The sequence below is a fragment of the Somniosus microcephalus genome, chromosome 12 (genome assembly GCF_052327205.1).
Source record: "Somniosus microcephalus isolate GS21.2 chromosome 12, FLI_Smic_1.0, whole genome shotgun sequence".
Classification (NCBI taxonomy): Eukaryota; Metazoa; Chordata; class Chondrichthyes; order Squaliformes; family Somniosidae; genus Somniosus; species Somniosus microcephalus.
Window position 1 is genome coordinate 192,401,419 of NC_140998.1, and position 11,720 is coordinate 192,413,138.

Sequence of the window (11,720 nt, forward strand, 5' to 3'; positions counted from 1 at the left end):
TGCTCTGTCAGGATGGCAGCATTCCTGCTGCCAACACTGTCACTCCTCCACTGCAGCTGCCACCACCTGTAGGACAGACTGCTGCCACCCATGCAGAGTTGGAGCAGTCAGCAGCCGAGCCCTCCAGGCCCAGAGCTGGTCCAGGCCGTCCCCCAAGGGCATCTGCCGACTCACTATCTGACACTCGGCAGCCTTCCCCCAGCCTTGCTGCAGCCACTGGGGTCCCATTGCGGAGGAGCTGCAGGGTGGGAAGGGGCCAATCTCGCAAGCGAGGCAGATCACCCTCGCAGACCAAAAAGTAGGAGGTGTGGCAAAATGGTGTGATTTTTTTTAGTGAAGGCCGAGGATCATTTTTGGTTAACTCTTTTGTTCATTGTCTCCAGGTTGTGAGAGCCAGTTATGAGTCTGACTGTTTTTTGGGGGGTTTCTCTGTATTTGTTTGTCATGCAGGAAGGGCACAGAGTTTGTTAAATAAATAATTGTCTTTATTCAGATTGTGCATGTTTGCTCTTTGAACAATTTGTTGCCTTGACCGGCTCAAGGTTTGCGGAACGGTTCCATTCATGTTCTTTCAATGGCACAAGCCATTCCCTCAGAGGGGGCCTAGAACCGACTTGCAATAAGCCGCTGACGGACGGCCCTTGCACTTTGTGCCTCCCTCCCGTCTTGGTGCTCCTCCTCCTCCTCCTTCTCTGGTGGACCTCCAATGTCTGCTGGCAGTGGCTGAGTCCTGAGGATAGCCAGGTTGTGTAGCATGCACACTACAACGAAATGGGAGACTCGCTCAGGCGAGTACTGAAGGGCTCCCCCAGAATGGTCCAGACAGCGGAACCATTACTTTTGCATGCCGATTGTGTGCTCAATGATGTTCCTGGTTGCTTGATGGCTCTCATTGTATCGTTCTTCAGCAGGGGTGCTGGGCGCACGGAGCGGGGTCATCAGCCAGGTGCACAAAGGATAGCCCTTGTCCCCGAGAAGCCAACCTCCTAGGTGAGCCAGGGCTTTGAAAAGGTCTGCCACAGAAGTCTGGTACAGAATGAAGGCGTCCTGGCTGCTGCCTGGAAAGCGGGCATTGACAGCTAGTATCAGCTGTCTGTGGTCACACACCAACTGCACATTCAACGATGGAACCCCTGCCAGTTGCGGTAATCCTCGGCATTCTCTAGAGGCGCCCGCAAAGCCATATGCGTGCAGTCAATGGCGCCCTGGACCATGGGGAAGCCGCTATCCTTGCAAATCCCATTGCGCGCTCTTGCTGCTTGTCCAGGGTGATGGGGAAGGAAATGTACTGACGTCTCCTTTTGAAGAGGGCATTCGTGACTTGGCGGATGCAGCAATGCACCGCGAACTGGGAGACATTGGCAATGTCCCCAGTAGCGGATTGGAAGGAGCCGGTGGCATAGAAGTTGAGAGCCACTGTCACCTTCACTGCCACCGACAGAGATGTCCTGCTCCTCAGCTGAGGCTGCAGATCTGTCTGAAGCAGGTGACGGAGTTCAGTGACCACCTCCCTTCTGAATCGAAGCCTCCGAATACACTGCTCCTCAGACATGTTGAGGTATGAGAACTGCTGGCGGTATACCCTGGGAGGGTAAGGCCTCCTGTGCCGACGCCTGTTGGCCCTCCTCCATCTGGCCATGATTGGCACTCTCTCTCGGCGTCTCTGAGCCCTCTCAATGCAATGGAGAAACCCAATGTTTCCACCCATTGCAGCCCCCATAATATGTGGCCACTCAAGGCTATGGCACTGAAAAATCAATCCAACTGCAAAGTTCTGGACCGAAGCCAGAAGTACCTGCGCGAGTGCTGAGTCAATGCAGAAAGCTCTCTCCCTTTGTCTCTCTGCAAATCTCTCTCTCCGTCACACAGAAGGAGTGGTCCAAAAATGGCTACCACTAAGAAGCCAGGAAGAGCTCCCTTTAAATAGCAACCCCCCTAGCCCCACAGCAACTGGGAACCGTTCCAGTCAACCAATCGCTGGGAGCGCCAGGCGGAAAGAAGGGGGCGCCACTGAAGTTCCGGTTCGGGGCGCACCAAGGGCGTTGCACCATGAAATGACGTCAGGATCTGCGCGCGCAGCTGAGCGGGCGTTGCGGTTTTGCGCCGCTGCTAAATGTCCGCTCAATTTCGCGAGAGGCACAGGTCACACCGCACCCAGGCGCTAGCCGCTTCGCGCCCCACTTATCGCCCTCTTAAGGCGCTAGCGGCTGGCGCTAACAACTGAATTTCTCCCCCATAAAGTTTAATCCAAGTTCCAATTAATTTGCCAATATTTCAAGCTGCTGCTGTTCACATATTTTGAGATGCTGATGAAGGATTTATCCACAAACAGTGTTAAGGATAGTTCATTTCCAAATCTCCAAGTCATGAAATTCAAATAGGAAAAGTAAGAAAGTAAGAAATATAATTACCAATAGAGTCAAGTTGCCAAGGTCATCGGCCACAGATTGGGCACTCATCCAACAGAATTATAAAGAAAATTAATTGCTGGAAATGAGAGATAAAGACAGAAAATGCTGGAAGTGTGTAGCAGGTAAATTCGTGTCTGAAGGAGAAAGACTGGTTAATGTTTGAGGAGGACCCTGTATCAATATATCTTTCAGATGCTGACAGGCCTGCTGTGACTTTCTAGCAGTTTGTTTCCACCTTGACACATTAGTCTGATAAGAATTTCTCTTCACACTGAATTACCTTTCTGGTGCTCTCTTTCTTAGTCTTCTTGGTATCTTCATTCTTAAAGGGAGGCTTAAAGATTCTCACCTCTTAAAAAAAAGTAATGTCAGTGATTTGGATAATCGAATTTAGTTTAGTTAAGTTAACAGCATGATGATTCTAAAAATATCGAGTGTATTCCAGCCCAAAGAAGAATCAACACATTATGCAGATAAAAATTAGAAAAAGAAAACTTGCATTAAGTATATATTTCAGCCAGGAAAAATATAAGTCAATTTACTTATCTTTCCAGTTAGGCAAAACCTAAAAGTAACTGCCTCCTGACAACAAATTTGTACGAGCTCCTGGCCAAACTGGTTGCAATCAGGTTTAAAAAAATAAACACTTAATATTTTAATGAAGAAAACACATTCAATTTACGTGGTGGGTTTTTCACAAGAGGTTTAGGCGTCCAATCCTCATCCGAGTCACTCGATTCATACACACGGGGTTGGCACCCCCTGCTACGTCTTGACATGAATGCTGGCTTTGGTACATTCAATCCTGTGAAAATTAAAATATTCCAATCATCTACAGTTGGTAATTGCCTGTATTTAACTTACTGATGTAAGGCATCTGTTGAATCTAACCACTTTAGAATAATATCAGGTAAGAGCAGTACAGAGGCTTTCCTTTCATTGATGGCATCTGGATTTAAATCCAACTCGGACTCATCAGATGAAAAGGAGCTTTTATGTTATGCTGGGGTGCTGGGAGCACAGCACTCAGACCCTGGACCTCGAAGAGTCATCTTTTCACAGTTCTTCTTTAGTAGTATGTCACTGATCCCTATTGCACCCATTGGAGAGTCCGAAGGAAGGAGCTTTACATTTGTGACAGCTGATGGTCACTCACAGGACCAAGGGAAAGGCAGGGCAGTGATGGCATCTGAGATGCAGAGTTCACCTCCCTTATTCCAATATTTATTGATTTTATTCATGGTTCAGTATTTAATGATAATAATGTAATGGTTTAGCACAAAGAATGGGGGAAAAGCCACACTGGATGGAGACCAGTCAAATTTTTTTTAAAGGGAACAAAAATGCAATCCTTATTTTCCTTCCAGTTTCACTCATTTCTACATAAAGTAAAACAGAACAGTACACTTCTTTCCACTGCTACTGGTTTCACACAATAACTCTGCTTTTGCTACCTCCAGTGACAGTGTCACTGTGCGATACTGTAAATGCATTGAACATCAATGTGCTTCTGATGCCACTACATATAGCAACCCTTTTTTAATTGATTCACGGGATGTGGGCGTCGCTGGCAAGGCCCGCATGTTTTGCCCATCCCTAATGGCCCTTCAGAAGGTGGTGGTGAGCCGTCATTTCAGAGGGCAGTTAAGAGTCAACCACATTGTTGTAGGTCTGCAGTCACATATAGGCCAGACCGGGTAAGGATGGCAGATTTCCTTCCCTAAAGGACATTAGTGAACCAGATGGGTTTTTATGACAATCCGGTAGTTTCATGGTCACATTACTGACACTAGCTTTTTATTCCAGATTTATTTAATTAATTGAATTTAAATTCTCCAGCTGCCATCGTGTGATTTGAATTCATGTCGCTGGATCATTAGTCCAGGCCTCTGGATTACTAGTCCAGTAACAGAACCACTATGCAACCATAACCTTAACCAGGGCAATCCCTCCCTATATGAATAGGAGCATTGAGTTGTGGGCACATTCTCCATTCAGGGCAATTTCCACACAAATATGTTGCCAGGCTGTGTCTAGCAACTAGTTCTAAAGTTTAAACTCATGCTAATAAGGGGTAACTGGGGGCCACTGAATGTGGCTTTGTGCTATCTATGAACACCATCATCTCATTGAGATAAGTCATTGCTTTTGATTGCAGTGTAAAATCTCCAATATCTATTGGAAATCAGTTAATGGAGATTGTGTTGCAGGGTTGGTTTGGAAACTGTTCTCTCAGGAAAGGGAAAATTAAAGGAAAAAGTGTACGTATTCTATCGCCTGGTTCAAAACAGCAACGACTGGTGCATAGAATGGCACTCAATTGCCATTTTAGCAACATTCAGTGCTTGCCTGGGAGAATTAGTAGGATTGGAATGAATCCCAGAAGCTGAATACTATCAGGCTCTCCAAATAGCTTATTTGGTAAAATGTACTGTCTAAGAATGGAACAGGGTCAGAAAGACCAGAAAGACCCAGGTTTGATGCCTGACCTGTGCAGTTAGCTCATCTCAGCCACAGTGACAACAGAAATGTTAAAAGTGGCCTCACTTCGGGTTAGGAAGGGGTAAAAATATCAGTCAGGAGTTTCACCCTTGGTCACTATCCAGTTTTTCTGCTGAAAAATACATGTGTGCTGGTCAGATGAAGGCAGGTTCAGGATCAGCTTTGCTGTCCACCAACTCTCAGACAGGATTTTCTGCTTCAGCACTCCTGACCCTCATAAGGAGCATATATTGGGAAATTCTGAACATCAGCCAGTAACTTTACAGCCATTAAATTAATATTCAGAGTATCACAGGCCGAGGATTTCCTGATATGTGTTCCTAATGTGTGCAAGCAATGGTGAAATGGAAAATCCCAGACAAAATGTCTGACCTCACATGAGGAGAATATCTACTTGGGTGCAATATTGGAAGGAACGTATGCCAGTACGTATCAAAGTGTTCAGGAGAGGAAGGGAGAAATGTAGAAAGGAATTTTAAAAATGGATTCTGTACAAACCTATTGCAAGCATGGCTTCATAGTTCCGCTTCACATTCTTATAACGAATCTTTTCCCATTCACTCAGCTCTGCCCATTCATCTTTGGAAAAATGAACGGCAATGTCTTTAAACTTGTCTGTAATCTGAAAAAATAAAATGAATGTGATTCCTGTTACATCTAGGCATCAAAATCTGTAATCTCCACAAACTAAAGTTCTACAAATGTGGGATTAGCTGCCCAGTCAGATCTGCCATTCTTTACAAGACTATCCTGCCATCACTAGAGTGGGCTGGCACTAATCGCTGGTAGAAAATCACATAAAGGGCAGCCTCCCTACAAAACACATCAATGTCATGATGGTGTGGTTGTTGTCCATATGATCTTTGTACTATGGTACACTAAAAATAAAGCTGGACAAGCCCAACTATCAGTTCATTTCACCCAAAAAGCCTGCCTAGTAGAGAAGGATATGATACACTTCTTTCATGCCAGACTCTGAGGGAACAGAGTAGTAGCCAGCTCATATGCCAGGATGAATCTTCAGTAGTCATCTTCGAAAGGGAAGCATCTGTCACCAGCTATATTTGAGAAGGAAGTGGCTACAGCAGAAAACTTTAGAGAAGGTTTTGATGCTCCAATCATCTTCAACTCCAGAGCAGAGGCCCAGCCCACCTCTACCAGCTGGCCCAATGGAGGCGGATGAAGAGACCATTGACAACACAAGTTCTGCTGAAGAGGTATCACAACAACAAAATTGTATTTATATAGCTCATTTAATGTAGTTAAACATCCCAAGGTGCTTCACAGGAGCATTTTTAATCAAAATTTGACACCGAGACACATAAACAGATATGAGGGCAGAGCTTGGTCAAAGAGGTAGGTTTTAAGGAGCTTCTTAAATGTGGAAAGAGCGGTAGAGAAACAGAGGGGTTTAGGGAGGGAAATCCAGAGCTTAAAGCTTTGGTAGCTGAATGCACAGCCGCCAACGGTGGAGCAATTAAAATTGGGGATGGCCAGAATTAGAGGAGTGTAGATATTTCGGAATTTTGTGGGGCTTGTCGAAGTCTCGACTCCGAGTAAGACTCTGAAACAAACTGTACCGTCAGATAAGCAAAGCTTTATTTTACTTGCATACAAGTGTATACAAGGAGAGAGCTGCCTGGACAAAGGCTAGGCCAACATCTCTAAAGGACATCAGCGAATGCAGCCTATTTATACACTCAAACAAGCAAGCGTTCCATCGATCACATGTAATGGTATTGTATCATCTTAAACACATTAAGAGTTTAAACAAGGACAATCAAAAGGTCAGCAGGACAGAAATGTCTTCAGACAAAGTTAGTTAATTATATTCTGTCAGGAGGTTTTGTCTGAATCTTGTTACCAAAAAAATGATTTGCTCACTCATGTCTGATTATCATATTTATACAGTGAAGAACACAAGTTCAATATGATCATGTATAAAAGTTAGCTAGTCAACTCTGTACAAAGCTATTTCAGTATTCATGCAGATAAAGAGAAACGAGATTGACCTTTAACAGAATTGTTTTCATTCTTTGGCCAGATGTCATTAGCAGTGCGGTTACCCAATAGTTCTGCAATGTATTGTTCTGGCAGGTTGTGATTAACTTAATTGCAATAGGTCAGAAGATTACGTTAGTTGCTGCTGACTCGGTTTTAGTCCACAGGCAATAGTACAAAAATACATCAGATGTCAAGTATCCCATCATGCACTAGTAAGGGCAAAATCATATTTCCACATTGCTGGAGGAGATTACAGAGATAGGGAGGGGTGAGGCCATGTAGGGATTTGAAAATAAGCATGAGAATTTTTGGCGTTGCTTAACGGGGAGCCAATGTAGGTCAGCGAACACAGGGGTGATGGGTCACTGGGACTTGGTGCAAGTTAGGACACAGGCAGCAGAGTTTTGGATGACCTCAAGTTTGAGGAGAGTAGAAAGTGCAAGGCTGGCCAGGCGTACGTTGAATAATCAAGTCTAGAGGTAACAAAGGCATGGATGAGGGTTTCAGCAGCGGATGAACTGAGGCAGGGGCCGAGTCGGGCGATCTTCCAGAGGTGGAAATAGGCGGTCTTGGTGATGGTGCAGATATGTGATCAGATGCTCATCTCGGGGTCAAATATGAAACCAAGATTGCGAACAGTCTGATTCAGCCTCAGACAATTGCCAGGGAGAGGGATGGAGTCAGTGGCTAGGGAATGGAGTTTGTTTCGTGGACTGAAGATAATGGCTTCGGTCCTCCCCATATTTAGTGAGAGGAAGGTACTGCTCATCCAGTACTGAATATTGGACGAGCGGACTGACAATTTAAAGGCTGTGGAGGGGTCGAAAGAGGTGGTGGTGAGGTAGAGCTGGGTGTTGTTAGTGTACATTTGGAAACTGACGCTGTGTTTTCAGATGATGTTGCCTTGGGGCAGCTTGAAGATGAGAAATAGGAGGGGGGCCAAGGATAGATCCTTGGGCGGCCACCAGAGGTAATGGCGCGGCAGCGGGAAGAAAAGCCATTGCAGGTGATTCTCTGGCTATGATTAGATAGATAAGAATGGATCTAGGCGAGTGCAGACCCACCCAGCTGGACGACGGTGGAGAGGCGCTGGAGGAGGATGCTATGGTCAACCGTGTCAAAGGCTGGAGACAGGTCGGGAAGGACAAAGTGTGATAGTTTACTTTTGTCATAGTCAGTCACTTAGAATGACAAATAGAACATCTTCAGTCCAAGAACATAAAGGAAGCTCTGGTGTAATCTGAGTCTCTTCACGCAAAAGGTACATCAGTATCTAAGTAACTGTGCAGTTATGGAGACAAGAACTTTCCTGGGGCTGTCTGATACAAGGCAGCTACAAACATTAGGGCTCTGTATTAGTTCGACAATGTCTCAATTAATAGAGAATCTGAAATTCCAGGAACTTGTTCACCTGTTGATAAGGTGCTAGTAACAGCTTTATAAGGACTATACAAGACAGACAGGCATTTCACACAAGCATAGCTAAATAAAGGTTAAAAAACACCATTGTGTGCTGGTATCTAGGCCACCAGTATTGTCATAGCGAATGCTGCCTCAGAAATGTTTGAAATTAGTTCAGAGTAGGAACCAGGTTAACGATGCTTGCTGCACACTCATAAATAAAGGTGTTGATAGAATAACTCCCACACCCACCAAAATCAGCTCCCGTCATTCAGAATGTACTATGAGAGCACTCAATCCCCCGCAGACTCTAGATCATGAAAGCACAGATGGCCCTCAGGAGTTGTAAAGAGCAGACTGACAAAAGGTGCCCATGAAATGGCAATACAAGACACAGAAAGGAAGTAAACTTGTGAGGATCTTGCACTTCACCAACAGTGCAGAGTTCACCATTCAGTAGAAGAAACCACTCAGTAGGACCTGAGTTGAACGAGATGTGTTCCCAAGTCACAAGCTTCTGCTGGGATTCAATGGCTCAACATTGGTCAGTTTGACAATGTGGAGCTCTCTGGGGGCAATCAAAGGCCCAGCCTTGAATATCTATGGCACCGGGGAGAATCATTTACAGTCAAGATTTGCAGATATGACCTCCTCAGGATGAGACCAAAAGAGTGATTGTTTATTTAAGGGCACTGTGTTGATGGAAGATCTGCTGGGGTCAAAGTCTTTGTACAATTCTATCATTCTTTGAGCTTGGTTCTTGAAAACATAATTAACAACAAATCCACTGGCGTCTTTTTTGTCCAGTGAAGACAATGGCCCAGAAATTCGGGTCGGGGGCTTCCCGCGGGTGCAAGCCCCCAACCTGCACTTAGCTAGCGCGCTGCCCGTTGAGCTGTGGGCCCGTGTGGGATTCCGATCCTAGGCCTCCTCCAACTGCCAGCGCGCAGTGCTTGCGTATCCCAGGGGCGAAGTTAGTTCGATGCGTCCCCTGGGATCACGTGGGCCATGGAGTGCCAATGGTAGCAGGGAATGCTTCATTCATAAGTTTGACAGGAAGAGCTGTCAAACCAATAAATACTATAAGCCCCAAAACATCACTAAAATCTCAAATAATTTTTTTTTTTAAATCACATTTTTAAAATAAACTATAAATTACATGAAATAACTATTTTAAACAATAATTTAAATTTTTGAAAAAATTAATTACATTTTCTAACGGGGCTAAAAATAAACTTACCTTTCTTTAAAGTATTTAAAAATAATAAACCTGCAGAAAAAATGTTTTAATTTTAATTAATTCACCACTTGCCTTGTTAAAAGCAGGTCTTGCGCCTGCTTTTTAAAAGTGTAACCGCTGGAGACTTACCCTCCCGGAGAAACCTGCAAAAAAAACGTAAGTTCGATGCGTAAGCGCTGCCCTCCAGCACACGCGTTCCACCTGTCAACCCCTTCTTTCAGGGGAACGGAAGTGCCGGTTTCCCGCGCGTTCGCAGTGCATGCACGAAACTGGCACTGTCGTTGGGTCTAAGCGTGAATACCCCGTGCGTACTCACGCATTGGGAACCTAATTTCTGGGCCATTGACATTTGCTCCAAGGGCACAGTCAATCTTTATTACGAGCAGAGTAATTATTATGGCATCATGATGTTGAAATGTCTTGAAGGGAAGTTGCCTCACAAGACCTTCTACAACTAATTGTGGTGTTAACATGCGCCAGAGAATGCCTGGAGAGGCAAAACAAAATGGCTAAAAATGCTTCCACTCACCACCACTTTTTAAAATTATTCTTCCGCTTTCTTTATGCGCACATGCGCATTCCACAGCCAATTGTAACCAAATAACCTACAGCAGGATTTTGGTACCTCTGTTTTTAAGCGAGTTCAAGGACACCCATAGTGAATGCCTCAGATTCCTCTCAGCTCAGTGCGACATTATTCACACTCACCTGAACGTCATGGTCGAGATCAGTCTCGTAATTTCAAGGAATACAGGAACAGTCCACTGAGCATGTTGTTAAGTATGTTAGATCCAACCCTTTAACCTCATTCATGTTTCGCCACTATCACCATTCACTTAATATCCTGACAACCCAAGAATCTATCACCTTTTAAATACCTGAATTAAATCTGCATAAATGGCCTCCTGTGGTAGTGCGTTTCACATTCCCATAACATTTTGCTTTAAGAATGTTTTCCTGGATTAACTTTTCAATAGCTTAGTTTTAGTTTTAAATTTATGTCCCTTTCTTACAGATTTCACGATCAGCAAAATTACTTTTGGAAATCATCTATCCTGTCAATTCCCTTTTTAATTATTACACAGGATGTGGTCAATGCTAACTTGACCATCTTTAATGTCCATCCCTAGTTGCCTTGAGGAGCTGGTGGGGGCCTTCTTTTGAAACACCTCGATCAGATCACTCCTCGTGTTTCGGAAGATTTGCTCAGTCTCTGATCAGACCCAAGGTACTAAATGGAACAGGAAAGACAAATCCACAGCAGTACTTTCAGTTAAATTGTAACTACAAGACTAGGATAAACCTGGTAAGAGAGAAGTTCAGAACGACGGTCACAGCAGGAATTATCAGTACCTGAAATGGTCGCCTGGGGAGGGTAGTAGAGGCAAAAAACAAAAATAAATTAATTTAAGCAGTTAGATATTGTGATAAGGGAATCTTAAGTTTCCACTGGAAGGATAAGTTCGATGGGCCAAATGGTCTCACTGCTCAATACTAATGTTAGTGATCCAATCTAAACACTGGGGAACTCAGCCACTCCCTACTGACAGTATTAATGTGATTGGTATCTTTTGGGACTGAGCAGCTGAATCTTCCCCATCTCAAGTTGCAAACAATACATTTCTCCAGCATTTTCTTTCTGGTTTCCATTTGAAATCTGCCCTCATCTCACCTCCGATTTGCTCTTCTCAGACATGGCCTTGCCCTCTTCAGTATCTTCCCTGTCACTCTGAGTTTTGCCCATCTCTTCCTGAGGTTGGCCACCTTATTTACTCAACTTTTCCCTCCAATTTTTGTGCCCTTCTCGATCCCTCAGTCTTTTCAATGGTTTTGCCCCCGGGACGATTATTTCTTCCTTTTTTCTGTCACCTCACGGGGCTAAAATGAAGCTCAATGTGAGTGAAAGACTTTCCTGTCAGCAGCAGTGTTTAGTTTATGTGACACTAATATCTGAAGCGGTCTTTTCTTCTGACTTTCCCTCAGACTAACACAACCTGAGTCTCTTTCTGACTAAAAGTAACCCTGCCAGCTCCTGGTTTTTCCTCAGAATATTTTTGTTCCTTTTCTTGAGAAATAATTTGTGACCGGATTATTTTTTAGCTGCAATCCCTCAGCATTTGCCATAAAACGTGTGAAGTGAGTATGTGCTTTCCCCAACCGCA